Raw genomic sequence first — 12,703 nt, forward strand, 5'->3', positions numbered from 1 at the left:
GCAATACACCAACCACACAATAAACTGTCACATCAATTAGAAAAGAGTTTAGCATGGCTTTTGCTGCTGCCTCGGTTGGTTACCACCTTAGAATGGTTTAGAAATAACAGTACATTGAAAGGCAAAGTTTGTATTTTTCCTTCTTTTGAGCTAACTTTATAAAGCCATGTTATCAGAAACTGTAGGTGTAATTTCATACATAAATGCCTGTGCACACCCCCTGCTCATCTGGTACGTGAGCTTTTAGCATGCCTATCCTAGTAGGTTAAAAAGGATTAAAACAATTAAAGTTGAAGCACCTATGGGCAGCATCATATTGTTACTAAGTGAAAAGAGGAGATAGTTACTGGCATAGGGAGCCACAGTCTTATCAAGTTTACATTTTAGCCTCATGTCAGTCTGACTTTACAAACTGTAGCACCAGACCAAAGCCCCATTTGGCACAGTCACTGAAAACCAAGAAACTACTGATTTACAAGAAATATTATTGCTCAAAGGGTGAAGTGGATTCAAGAATATTTCTTGTAAGCTAAGACCAAAAGTGCACTTTGGTAATAGTCTAAGAAGCAGGAAACAGGTACAGATATGATAAGCCAGTAGGAAACAATCATCGTTTATAATTTACACATGAGATACAATTTTAGCTATAATGTGTCTGAAAACTGATTTTATTTAGCTGCTCAACAGTTTAAGGAAATTGTAAAGCTTCATTAGAAGGTATATGGAAAGATAAATTCAATCATATCCAGGAAGGAACATATATGTTCTTTAGTCATATTTATGACTGGCCAAAAAAACAGTTTTTGATTGGTTGATTGGTTTGAATGAACTAGTTTAACCTCTGCAGAGTAAAAGGCTAGATTTTAAGAAGAGTGAGAAGCATTGATGACTGCTCTGAAGATATAACAGATGTGCACACAGAAATGAATCAATCTGGCAGCATGATTCTGATTAAATATGGTCAAGAACATAACTGACATCATGAAACTCACTGTGATGGATGCAGATATGAAATTAATCGTAGTATTTTGGAATTGCTCGTAAAGAGAGACTAAATAATTGTTATAATAAAAGGTCTAATTTTAACCGTACAAATTTTCTGAAAATTTCAAAAGAAGACAGGAACTTCTGTCAGGCTTCTATCTCGTTGTGAAGTGGTTGTTTGGAGACCTCTAGGATTGTTGGAAGTTCTAGATGTCAATCATTTTTGAAAGGATTTTATGGCAAGTTGGAAGAAGACACCAGTTCCTGGGGAAAGGAGCAGGTTCTGATGCCCATCTGGGGACAAGGGGAGAGAGTTGCATCGTCTTAGGAGGCTGTTGCAATCTAATCCAATAGATTAGTCTAATAGTATATTAGACTTTGGAGTCATGTGTTTTGGCACCCTTCCCTAATTTTTAATACTGGATGCAGGTTTCTGTTTGTGCGATTTGTTGTTGTTGTTGATGAGTTAATAGTTATAAAGTTAGCTTATGTTTTTGTGGTGTGAAGAGTTAATACTTTTGTTAATACCTTTCAACTCTATTGCTGAGAACATAGAATATGTATGAAAACACAAAGCCCAGAATAAATTGCATTAGTCTCAGAGTTAGAGTCTAGCTGATAAAATAAAGTGGTACTTTGGTTTCATAGAGAGGAAATTGATGCACATCAACTGTTGGATGGGGGCAGGAGAGTAAGAGGAGGAATTTAGCCCTTGGTGGATCTCTGTCTATATCGGCACCTACTGGGAGGCATAATGTCCACCACCAATGTCTTCAGTTGGTTGTCCACTCCATTGCTTCTGTGTGATTTCATGTTCACATTGACAGGACCTCTTCCTGGCTGTCTATAATCTTTGCTTCTACCAAGCTTAGATTGGGGGCACACCAAGTGATGCTGCTTCACACTGGGAAAGGACGCTGTGCTTCCCAAGACCCTATGGTACTTTTCTATTTTACTTTTGGTGGTACAACAATATTCTGCTTCTCTCCTATCATCCTGAGGTATGGGGTTCTTTAAGGATGTCCAAACCCTTTATGCCTGGACACACACACAGTCCTTGCAGTATGATCCTTCTGGATTACTAGGTCTCTATTTGGGAAACAAGTATGTAATACCTTTTGCTTGTTTTTCTCATTGCTTGAAACAGTATTCTATCATATCAAATAGCTTTTGCTGTGTAAACTCAATGGCTTAAAGTAAACAACCATTTTATTTAGTTTATAATTCTGTGGATTGGCTGGTCACATTTTCTGGGGGTTTGTTGGGCTGATTTCTGGTGGGCTTTCTTCTTCTGGATTGTAGCCAGGTGGTTGGATGGATGATCTAGGATTTTTTGGTGTATTCGATACTGGGTAGGTTGTCAGCTAGGCGAATCTCATTCTCTCATCCTTTGGCTGGCTGGCACTGGTGTCTTACTATAGTGGCTTGTACTTAAGTCACATTTTCTATAGTTTCATCTGCCAAGGCAAGTACCATGGCCAAGTCCAGAACCAGTGTAGGGAAGGACTATCCAACAGCATGGATACAGAGGTATGTGAACAAATTTGGCCCAATACTGCAAAAGTCTTCCACATCTGTATTTCTTCTGCTTTTCAGATCTGCCTTTCTGTGATATGTATTATTATATTTTGGCTTCTGTTTGCAAAATTTATCCTCCAGAACCCATTCATCATTTGTTAATAAATATGCTTTGCGTCTAGTATCAATCATGTCATTAATTATGGACGATATTTTGAGAAAATTTATCAAAAGACTAAGCTTCAATGAAGTTTACATCCTTCACAAAATGACTGGCAGATATTAATAACTTCTTGACATCACTCTGCTCATTTGTAATCTTTGCTGCCTCTCACTGGAAGAATCACCCTTGTCAAGCTCTTGAAGTGATGCTGACCAAGGTGAGGAGTACTTTAAGATCCTCAGTCCAATGAGTAGCCAAAATCTGAAATGAGCCTCACTATGACTACTAGATATTAAAGAATATTAAGTACATTCTCTGTGTTCCCTTAATGGTACCCTGCTTGCCCCACTTTTCTCTTTCTCTCCATCCACCCATGCTTCTTCAGATCTCAGTATTCCTTGAGACGCTACCTGACATTGAAAATGAGTCATAGGCTCTGAAGACATACTTGAGCTCAAGTCTTGATTCAAGTACTTACTGGCTGTAGGCATGGGCAAGTTAGTTAATCTCTCTCTCTTTTTATTCTTCTTCAGCAAAATGCTTTTAATACAGTGTTTTGTGAAGCTTAAATGAGTCAACATTCTAGTGTGCCCAAATCTTGATTTTATTTTTAAATAGGCCAGATTCCTTTAAAACTCTGAACATTTGCAGGCATATTTAGCTAACTTGGATTCTTTAAAATGCATGCAATTTTTATACTAGCCTTCAAACACAACCTATTCATTCTATGAAGACTCTCTCTATAATGCAGCTCCCAATTGAATTATTTACACTTGCTGCTACTCAATTTATTAATTTTATCTTTTATTTTTTATTTTACATGTTAGCCTTATTGCTTTAGTCAAATCTAAAAAAAATCTTAATGGCAGAAGACATACATCCTCTCCAGTCATCGACTGAAGTGTCAAGATCAGTCAGTTATCAATAATCGCTTGATTTTTACTAATGGGAATCCACTGAAGTGACATTAAGTTTTTGATGACCAATGATTCAGTTTGTGTTCCCCTAAATAGATGAGGAAAAGTGAAGAGAAAGAAATGTCAAATGAATTTTTCTTTATCTAAACCAAACCCAATTTGAAAGAAGTGGTTTAAAATGCAGATAGAAGAATGAGATTAGGAACAAATAGAGATTTATCCAGGATAAAAACTGAATGTTGAATAGTTGTAAAATTTCTTCTTCTAAAGGTATTATCTATTGTAAAAATATCTGGAAAATTGAGATTCAGGTAAGTCAACCAGATATTTTCCTTATGCATCATTCAACTGGATCAAATATCTTGTTCACTGAATTAATTAAATCAACCCATTATGCTCACCATTAGAGTCCGTCATCTACCTCCCAATTCTCTACAAGTCCTCTAGACAAAATGATCCAAATTCTGTTAATGAATATAATAAAACTGTGTTACAAGTAGCCTTCATATCCTGTGGATTTGGTTGGCCTTCCAGAGAAATCAGCTCGAGGAACATGAGGGTATATCAGAATTGAGAACGTATAGAATGTCTCTGTTATCCTTGATAATATTTTGTACTTGCAAAGCATTTCATGCTATTCTAAATAATTTAAAACAGATTGTTTTACTTGAATACTACAACAATAGTATGAAGTAGCCATGCAGACATAAGACATATTCATTTTACAATTGGAAAGTCAACTGAGAAAAACGTGAATGTCCGAAATCACACAAAAACCTGTTCAAAGAAACAGAACTTTGATCTCCAAATCTCTACCTGTGTGTCTTCTCCTTTTGGCACAATTATTTCAGGCTTAGATTCTGCTTTTCCTTACATGGTTAACAACCATGAGAGGTGCATGAATCCAGCTGATCAGATGGTCCCTTACATAGTGTCTTTTGGAATACAGTAATTGATTTTCTTAGATTTGATGTTATATTTAGCTAATGCATCCTGGGTATACCCTTTGTTAAAGCTATTTTCTACATATTCCAATGCATATATCTTACATTCAAAATAAAGAGAAATCTTTTCTTTTTTTAATTTTTAAATGTTTATTTATTTTTGTAAGAGAGACAGATGTGAGTGAAGGGGGAGAGAGAGAGAGAAGGAGACACAGAATCTGAAGCAGGATCCAGGCTCCAAACTGCCTGCACAGAGCCTGATGTGGGGCTTGAACTCATGAACTGTGAGATAATGACCTGAGCCAAGTCAGATGCTTAACCGACTAAGCCACCCAGGCACCCCAAATTAAAAAGAAATATTTTCTGTGTGCTCTTCATATTGCTTCAAACAACAATCTTACTTGGGTGGCAGAGAATAGAGACATTTAAAACACTCTTTCAAATTATATCAAGACCCTCTTGTAAAAAAAAAAAAACCTTATAAAATACATATTTTATTGTCCATTCTGTAAGCTATCATGTCAATATGAAAGAAATAAAGTGACTCCCTTATTATTTATTGTTCCAATACTAGTAAACCATTTTAGGAAAACATTCTGAGTTTTTAAGGCATCATTTAACCTTCTGGTGATAACATGCAAGAAATCATAAATCAGAGCCATCTCATACACCTCTAACAAGATTGATTAGTTTGACTTAGTTCAAGGTAGTAGACATAACCCAAGTATACATATTTCAAATATGCACTTTCTGTTTTAAATAACGCCTAGGGGCGCCTGGGTGGCGCAGTCGGTTAAGCGTCCGACTTCAGCCAGGTCACGATCTCGCGGTCCGTGAGTTCGAGCCCCGCGTGGGGCTCTGGGCTGATGGCTCAGAGCCTGGAGTCTGTTTCCGATTCTGTGTCTCCCTCTCTCTCTGCCCCTCCCCTGTTCATGCTCTGTCTCTCTCTGTCCCAAAAATAAATAAACGTTGAAAAAAAAATTTAAAAAAAAAAAAAGAAAAGAAAAATAAATAACGCCTAAAGAGACGTGAATAAATGCTTCATATCTTTGGGCACTTGCTCCCAACCCATGTGTCTGCTACCACAGCCAAACCTTCATAGTTAACTACACAAGGGAAACTATTTGCCGTTCTAATTATTTTCACATGAGATGAGCAGGAGCCATGGTTTTCTTCATGTATTCTTTTCAGTGTGTTACTAGCTTCTCCTCGGAAGAAAACAGTAATTCCTTTTTGCATATATTCTATTACCACCCCACCTTTAAAAAAGTATGGTATCCTGTACATTTCATATCATCAGGAAAGTCTCTCTTGGTGCCCATTGCCCCTTGGGAATACTCTACAAATGCAGAAAGTGAAAAAGTCTGCAGATGTTTGCTCCATGATGTCTCCCATTCAAAGTAATCAGTACCAACAAGTAAAGCCCAATCACATCCAGCCTGTTGAGGCCAACTGTCTCATTTAACTTATTACTTAACAATATCACTTTTTCCATGTATGTACATATGCATGTTCTGCATTTGCATTTAAAAATGCACTTTATAGGGGCGCCTGGGTGGCGCAGTCGGTTAAGCGTCCGACTTCAGCCAGGTCACGATCTCGCGGTCCGGGAGTTCGAGCCCCGCGTCAGGCTCTGGGCTGATGGCTCAGAGCCTGGAGCCTGTTTCCGATTCTGTGTTTCCCTCTCTCTCTGCCCCTCCCCCGTTCATGCTCTGTCTCTCTCTGTCCCAAAAATAAATAAACGTTGAGAAAAAAAAAATTAAAAAAAAAATAAATAAAATAAAAATGCACTTTATAATGGAACAAGTGACTGCTAGTGTCATTTGACGAATGTATCTCTGCAGTTGCTCTACGTAATTAAAACTTAAAATCCAAAATATACTGAAAGGTCTTCATAAAGTCGATGAATAGAAGTTTTCATTACCAAAATAGAAGTCATTATTCCTAGCATATCTGCTATGGTTTCTGCCACCAAGAGGGCTTTTTTTTTTTCCTGTTGATAGAAGCCTTTTCTGGTTTGGGCTTCTGGCTGCCTTCATATCCCCCTCCATCACTATATTGCAATAACAATGGAAAATAATTATACTACATTAACATTAATTAATTGGGTGCCTTCTGGTACCATGCTGGATGTTTCCTTCCTATTTAGTTCTTGGAAATAGGGAAGAGACAAGAGAACTCAGGTGTACTGAACACCAACAATGTGCAAACACCATGTTGAGAACTTGATATGTGTTACTCAGTCTTAAAGAAAAAAGAGAAAGAAACTTCATGAAGTACATGGTATATCAGAAATCTAAGTCTCAGATCATGAAGCTACTAAAAGATAGAACCAATACTCAAACCAGATACATTTGATATCAAAACATTAACATTTTCAGATCCAGAGAAGGAGTATCAAGTTTATTTTATAGATGAGGTCTCTAAGGCTTGGAGAAGAGCTGAGATGGGGAGCTAGGATTCGTACCTGATGGATATAAGACATGATATCAACACTGCACATTTGTTAGAGATTCGGCAGATGCCATCTGGTTATGCCATTTTCCTCTTTTGGTTTGTACTGGCCAGCACATGCACCTGTAAATGCCAGTCCCAGGGTTTTATTATCTTTCCCATTTTTACTTGATTGGCAGATTTTTTTTTATAGATTACTTATTAGAGTTGCCAACAGTTAAGGAAAATACTAAAAACAGCTGGGAATCTAATTAGAATTGCTGTCCTTTTGCTTGTAAAATTTGAGCAAGCATAATGATGCTAGAATTCAGTGTACTTTTAAATAGTTGTTTAACTCACTTAGGAACATTCCATAAATCAGCAGAAGTTGATATTTCTATCCTATTCACTAGAAAATAAAAACAAAAACAAAAATAAAGACCTAATGGAAAAACACAATTGCCCCGTGGCATTGTCTGATTCTTCTAACAGCTGGTTGACCTCTCTGTTGTTTTCTTCTTTTTAGGTCTTCACTGTCTATTTTATTAACTTTTTTGTGTACACATGTTTCTTTTATAAGCCAACTTGATTTTGGGGGGAGAGGAAGAAATACACACATTTTTTTAAGTTTATTTATCTATTTTGAGAGAGAGAGAGAGAGAGACAGCATGAGTGGGACAGGGGCAAAGAGGGAGGGAAAGAGAGAATCTCAAGCAGGCTTTACAATGTCAGTGAAGAGCCCAACTCAGAGCTCTACATCATGAACCGTGAGATCCTGAACTCAGAAGAAATCATGAGTTGAATGCTCAACCAACTGAGCCACCCAGGTGCCCCGAGTGTACACTTTAAAAAAAAAAGGTAGGAGGTTTGGATGGAAGAAAAGAAGGAAGAAAGGGAGGAAAGAAAATTGTAAAGAAGGAAAGGAAATTATAAAGGAATTGGTAAAGATAATAAGGCCTAGAGCATAGGACATTGTTGAAAATAGACCAGTTCATCAGGATCAGCCACTCAAAAAGGACAGGGAAATGTAAGTAATTATATATGTTATTCAGAGAGAGCCATAGACTGTTGTCTAAGAGCTGTCTGAAAAGTCAGGCTCCTTTATCTTTCACGAAGATAGCAGATTTTTCATTTCCCAAATGAAGAATGAATTGGGATTTTCCTGTCTTTATTTGAGCTGAGAACAAGGCTACTTGTGTTATTCATAAAGTTTTTCCAATTGTTATATCTAAGAATGGCAAGAAATGCTTGCAACAGCAGGATAGAACATGTGATATCAGTGCTCACAGAAGATTTGTGACCAGAATGTGATCCTACCATAGCATGAATGCACCAGTCTCTTCACTATCCTTTGGCTGCAAACCACACATAAAGATTCCTGCTTTTACATAAAAAGAAGACCTTTTTTTAAAATAATGACTCTAAGAAACTCAGTGAAACACATAATAGGATTTTTATGCTTTGAAAATTCCCCTGTAAGCCAAGAAGTCCTTATGTCTAATAATAATAATACCTTTTTAATTTTACAATTACATTATAATTTAAATGATTGGTATCTCTAGATTATTCAGAATTGTTCCTTTTTGCTGCATTCACGAATACCTGGACATTGAAGCCTACTAGGGTACATCATGTACACTACATAGAATTCTGATTAACTCCATTTCATGTAAGGCACAGGTTTGGACTGTGATTTTGTCATTTTCTATAAATAACTTCTCCTTTTATTTAATCCAGTTTTTTTGGAAGGCGATCTGCCAGACGTCATTACGACTTTGATCCTAGCCACAAAAAGAGAGGATGTCAGATTTTTCAGACTGTCAAGGGTTACTTGGCTATTTCAGCAAACCTGACATTTGATTTTTCCTCTGCTGGGGTTCATCCATGGAAATATCTGTGGTCTGGGTGGTTGTGGGCCTCTTTGTAACCAATGATATGGACACACACTTGTTTATTATCCTTCTGGGGGCTTTAGTGCTGAGACCTTAACCTTCACTAAGTGATCTGCCAGGTTTTCCTTGGTTATTTCCTCAAGGGCCCCCTAGTAGCTGCTTAGTAGGTCATTCAACAGACTTTTCTTGGGGATGGATATCAGACGGTCACATATGGTACTATATAGAGCACACATTAATGTTGTTAAAACATTTTGAATTATAAAACACCATTATCAGCCCACTATAGCTCATATGGCAAGTATAAAGAAGAGAATAAAAGCATTCATAAAAAACACTCAGGTAGTGACAGCTGAAATTCTAGCATATCTGTCCAGTCTCCTTTGAAGACGTGAGCTCTCACTGGCTTTGTTATTGGAGCTAGTCCCACTCATGTCTTCCCTTCCCCATATCTTATATTTTTCCTGGGCCACTCATGAACCAGTATCTCACGTCCCTTCCCTCCACCTATTTGTGATGTCCACATCCTTACCAGAGCCACCATTGCCCTTTTGAGATTGCTGTGTTCCAGCACAGTGACCATCTGCTACCATCACTTGGACCTTGACCAAGGGCACCACTCCTCCTTGGGTTCTGTGAAGACTGTACATCCTCACAGACTCCCACTTTCATCTCCCAGACTCTAAGTTTTCACAAGATGTTTTTGAGCATCACAGATAGTAAAAAGAAAATACATCATGGAAAGTAACTGTTACCCCTTCACAGTCCAGATCTGATGATAAGTCCTTTAGAAACTGATTCCCTGTTGTCTTCCTCACATCTAGGCACAGTGGTCAACATCCCAAACCCTGAAAACCTTCCAGGCATATTCAGGCCCAGAGTCAGGGCTTATAAGAGTCAATAAGAAAAGGATACAGGTATTCTTCATCCTACTCTTGGCCACAGTTTCTGAATTCTCATATCTGACTCCAGGATTCACCTCTTCCTAGGACATCTTAGGACTGACCTCTTTTTAGGGTATGTTTGAGGATTGACCTCTTCCAAAGGCATGTTGACATAATACCACCCTTGTTGAAAGGGGCATGGGCTGTCCCTCCACTGTCACATGATGGTCTGACTTCAGGTCATTTAAAAAAATCTGAGGCACCTATTCATTAGAATGTGCGTTTTGAGGGGAGCCCGGGTGGCTCAGTTGATTAAGCGTCCAACTTCGGCTCAGGTCATGATCTCGCTGTTCCTGAGTTCGAGCGCCGTGTAGGGCTCTGTGCTGACAGCTCAGAGTCTGGAGCCTGTTTCAGGATTCTGTGCCTCCCTCTCTTTCCCTGCCCCTCCCCTACTCATGCCCTGTCTCTGTCTCAAAAATAAATAAACATTGGGGGCTCCTGGTTGGCTTAGTCGGTTAAGCGTCCGATTTTGGCTCAGGTCATGATCTCGCAGTTTGTGAGATCAAGCCCCGCGTCGGGCTCTGTGCTGACAGCTCAGAGCCTGGAGGCTGCTTCAGATTCTGTGTCTCCTCCTCTCCCTGTCCCTCCCATGCTCATGCTCTGTCTCTCTCTGTCTCTCAATAATAAATACACGTTAAAAAAACTTTAAATAAGTAAACATTTAAAAAAAAGAATGTGGGGGCGCCTGGGTGGCGCAGTCGGTTAAGCGTCCGACTTCAGCCAGGTCACGATCTCGCGGTCCGGGAGTTCGAGCCCCGCGTCAAGCTCTGGGCTGATGGCTCAGAGCCTGCAGCCTGTTTCCGATTCTGTGTCTCCCTCTCTCTCTGCCCCTCCCCCGTTCATGCTCTGTCTCTCTCTGTCCCAAAAATAAATAAAAACGTTGAAAAAAAATTAAAAAAATAAAATAAATAAAATAAATAAAATAAAAAAAAGAATGTGCATTTTGTGAGCAGAGTCTTCGTTTTGTATTTGCTCTGCCTCTGGCATCTTTAGTGTGCCTGGCACATATTGGGCATTTAAATATTATTGATTGAATATTTTTAACAAAGAAAATATTAACATATAAATAGGCTGTTATTATTTTTTATCTTTCATATTTCAATATTCATGGTTCACACTCTAGATGGAAGTTTACCTCGAAGTGCGAAACAATAGGTTCCCATGACCCTCCGTGCCATACAGAGTGTCTAGTTATAGAACAGAAAGTGAAACTTTCCAGGTTTGTCAATCCATAGATTTCAAATAATCTATTTTCCTCTAAGTAAAGTCAAGGATATATATGTTATCCAACCACAAGAAATTACTCTAATGTTCTGAAACAGCCTAAAGGAGGTTGCTTTTATTCCATGGAAAAATGAGTTTTATGAGCAAACAGTAGATCCTATTAGAAGCAATCTTGATTTATTGGTTGAAATATTAGAGTACACTGGAAAACCCAAGCAAAGGCCTAGCAAGGACATAATAAAGTCTCATAAAAATCATAAAAAAAAAACAAATTTATCATTTGGAAATTTATCTCTAGGCCAGAAATGATATTATAGCAAGTGAAATAACTGCTTTAGGTTATGCTTTGTTTTTTTTTTTTCCTGAGAATTTTTCAACAAATGTAAAGCCATTGGAAAGTATCCTGACCCCTTCAGATATCCTATCTTTTCTAACATGATTCAAGGTCAGACCACTTGCTTCCAGCTTAGAAAAGTAGCAGCTGTCGACATTTCTTTTCCTATGGTTTAGGGAGAGAAAGTAGGTTCGTTTTTTTGGAATGACACAGGAGATAAGATGAAGGTGTTGGGTGGTTGGGCATGCAAAGCCTAGCATTGCTCTCCTGAGACATTTCTGCTCCATCTGGTAAGCAATGATCAGCCATCAAGGAAGGAGAACATCTTGTCCCTCTAGAAATAGGTATTTTCCCATTTCCTTGCCTTTGTATAATCATGAACCCCTATATTTTATTAATGTTTTCCAGCTCTCAACTGGGCCCCCAAGTTTGATAAAATGCTTAATATACTAACATAATGTACAATGGTAGCCTAATAAGTTCTTGGTCACTGATGCAGTATCATAAACAGGAAGAAATTACTCAAAGTATAAAGGAAATTTTAATTTGGTGCCTTAACTTGCCTTTAACTACACCCCTACTGTTCCACCTAGCCCTTTATAAGAGAAATAAGAGCGAAGAATTGAGCATGAGTACCTGGCACCTGGGAGCTCCCCCTCCCCCCCCCCCCCCGCCCCACCATCCCCGCCGGCATTGCTGGAAAGGAGGAGCTCATGCAGCTCCTTCTCATGCCTATGCTCATTGTCCACCTGCACTTCTGCAGATTCTGGCAAATGTTCCGTCACATTGCATATTCGCTCACTTAAGCAAATCCTGGGGGCATGGCTTGCAGGAGCTGCCACTAAAAGTTAAATAAGGCTATGTGGTTGGGAAGACCTCTGTTAACCGAGGCATTTGAGCAAACAATTGATTTTAGGCACACCATGTCACAGACAAAGTTTCAAGCAAATTGACAGAGATGCAGACAGTTTAAAAGTAAAGAATGGGGCAGAAGTGTAAGCTATTGCTTAGATTATATCGTACGAATGATGCAAAATTCTCCCATCATCTTAAACAACACCCCTGTGGACTGTTATATTCTTTGAGTAATGAGGATGGTAGAAGCCCAGGCTTCTCCCTGTGATGTGATGGTGTGATTGAACAGTAACTGGAGACCCAGGTTTGAAGATAGGACCATTCATGCATTTCACAATTATGCACACGCAAAATGTGCTTGTTCTTGTATTTGAGGTGCAGTGGTGTCAATATACCCATACTGCCCCTCTCACAGGCAAGACAGACATTAGAGGAATCATTGTACCAGGAGCAAAACAGCCACTTTAATTAACAAATGCTTTCAATTTTCTCTTG

General features: G+C 38.6%; 1 protein-coding gene across 8 annotated transcripts in view; it reads left to right on the forward strand.

The window, feature by feature from the left end:
* The window catches only part of RGS7 (regulator of G protein signaling 7), a 517,383-nt gene that overhangs the window by 347,121 nt on the left and 157,559 nt on the right, over positions 1-12,703 (forward strand). The gene's annotated exons all lie outside the window — the stretch shown is intronic.

This window comes from Prionailurus bengalensis, chromosome E4, assembly GCF_016509475.1.
Source record: "Prionailurus bengalensis isolate Pbe53 chromosome E4, Fcat_Pben_1.1_paternal_pri, whole genome shotgun sequence".
NCBI lineage: Eukaryota > Metazoa > Chordata > Mammalia > Carnivora > Felidae > Prionailurus > Prionailurus bengalensis.